Consider the following 2,783-nt stretch of genomic DNA (forward strand, 5'->3'; position numbering starts at 1 on the left):
TGCAGAAACATAGAAAACAAAGAGGATATGAAGGAGCTAAGAAGCAAGTAGGATTTGAGGAAATTGAGGAAGAAAGGATGCCCAGGAGCAAGAAATTGGGCAGCAAGGTATAAACAGATGAGAAATGAAGACAGAGATCTGGTACAAGGATGGAGAATTCAGGAAGAGGAAAGCTGCTTTCGACTCACTACCCAGAATCACAGAGTCAAGAGCTGAGCAGTACCCCCGAGATCACATAGACCAAACTTTTCAACTTATGGATAAGGAAACAGACCCAGAGAAATGTGATTTACTTATTAGGCTATTCAAATGTTTGGGTCTTCCCTTCCCCCCTGGGATCCCCTATTATTTGGTTCTTTCTCTGTGGTCTAGGTGAAAGCCCTGTCAAAAACTTTGAGCCAAGAAGAGAAAAACCCGATTAAATCACTACGCACAGGGACTGATCTCCCTACACACAGAACTGCTCATGGAACAGAGAGAGAAAGAGATGTCATTCAAAATAATCTGGTCTGGTCAGAGTTAGAAGTCTTTTTTGTTGTTTTTGTGTTTTTTGTTTTTGGGGGGGGAGTTGATTTTGTTGGTTTTTTTTTGAGATGGAATCTCTCTCTGTTGCCCAGGCTGGAGTACAGTGGGGCTATCTCACCACTGCAACTTCTGCCTCCCAGGTTCAAGCGATTTTCCTGCCTCAGCCTCCCAAGTAGCTGGGATTACAGGCATGTGCCACCATGCCCGGCTAATTTCTGTATTTTAGTAGAGATGGGGTTTCACCATGTTGGCCAGGCAGGTCTTGAACTCCTGACCTCAAGTGATTCGTGCACCTCGGCCTCCCAAACTGCTGAGATTACAGGCTTAAGCCACTGCCCCAGGCCAGGGTTAGAACTCTTTTCCATTCTCCATTTATATCTTCCCAAAGGCCTTCACTTTACACCAACTCTAAATAGCAACTCAACAGTGAAGCTATACCCAAACTTTTATTGTTTCTTTCCCTAGAACCCTTCCCCATTCTCTCCCTTAAATCCACACATGAAACTTCATTATTAATGTGCTTCTGACCTAGAAGATTCACTTAGGATCACGGAGTTTTACTTTTATGTATTTATTTAGAGACAGGGTGTTGGTCTGTGGCCCAGGCTGGAATACTGTGTATGATCCTAGCTCACTGCACCCTCGAACTCCCGGAATCAAGCAGTCCTCCTGCCTCGGCCTCCCAGGATCACAGAAGAGACCTGAGGAATCCTCTGGTAAGAACTTCTCATTTTATAGACAGGGGAATTGAAGCCCAAAGAAATGGAATGACTTAACCCAGGTCACAAAGACAGCTGGGAGCAATGATGGGATTTTCCAAGGCAAATCAAAAGTTGAGATGCGTGAAATGATCTATTGTGTAATTTTACCAACATTCCCTTTGCCCATCAAGGATACCACATCTAGTCTGGAAAGCAGACAGATGAATCCCAGGGAGAATATGACCCGAGTTCCCAACAGCTTTCCAGTTCCAGCCCATTGTGTAATCCTTCTGAATTTCTGCCCTTCATTCTGTAACAACCCTCTTATAATAAATTCTCCTTTTTTCTTCATAGGGTAGCAAAAAATGAGATGGTCTAGGTTCAAACCCTGGTTCCAACATTTACTAACTATGTGTCCTGGGGCAGTTTCTAAATGTCTGTTTTTGTTTTGTTGTTGTGGTTGTTGTTGCTATTGTTTTTACTGCAAAAAGGAAAAAATCCTAGTGTAGAGTTTTTGTGAGGATTAAATTAGATAATGTATTTAAAGTGCTTAGTGCAATGTCTAGCATTCATTCAACAAAGATTAAGCACTTATTACATGCCAGACACTGGTACAGAATAAACATTCACTCAGTATTACTATTACTATATTAGAATAGCTCAAGATGATTTTTTCTACTTGAAACTAAAGGAGTTCTAATGAAGACATAAATGATTATCCGGAAGTTGTATGTTGAGTGAAAGACCTTCAGAACAAACATGGAACTAGTTGAGTCAACCAAAGAGAGAAACAATGAGGATTCCCTCAACTCAGCATGGTAAATTTCCTGGCAGTCCACATTCTGCTGTTGTAAGCCATTGATTAAGCAATTCTCTTGCTGCTAAGGATTCAGACTATGTGCAAACTGAGGGCGAAGTGCTTAGGGTTTATGGCAAATATACCAGGCTATTTGACTGTATTGGTTATTGCTTATAATTTGATAAAGTTCAACAAGAGCGAGACAAGTTCCAACCTACAGATGACCAAATGGAAACAGAGAACAACCAGCAAATTTAAATTACAAGGGTCCAGAACAAGAAATTAATCAATTAAATTTAGTCCTGCTAAAATGAAATGGATAAGACTGGTGATAACTAGAACACTCTGTGATCTGCCAGTTGGAATGGATATACCTGGGAAGAGCCACAGGAGTTGAGAACTCTGAAACATCCTCACTCCCCAAAACTCCCACAGGGCACTCTCTGCCTGACAAGAACAGATGCCTCCCTAGCCGGGAGTGGTGGCTCACGCTTGTAATCCCAGCACTTTGGGAGGCTGAGGCAGGTGGATCATGAGGTCAAGAGATTGAGACCATCTTGGCCAACATAGTGAAACCCTGTCTCTACTAAAAAATACAAAAAAATCAGCTGGGCGTGGTGGCACGTGCCTGTAGCCCCAGCTACAGGGAGGCTAAGGCAGGAGAATCGCTTGAAACTGGTAGGCAGAGGTTGCAGTGAGCCAAGATCACATCACTGCAGTCCAGCCTGGGAAACAAGAGCGAAACTCTGTCTCAAAAA

This window comes from Colobus angolensis, unplaced genomic scaffold, assembly GCF_000951035.1.
Source record: "Colobus angolensis palliatus isolate OR3802 unplaced genomic scaffold, Cang.pa_1.0 Scaffold199, whole genome shotgun sequence".
Lineage (NCBI taxonomy): Eukaryota > Metazoa > Chordata > Mammalia > Primates > Cercopithecidae > Colobus > Colobus angolensis.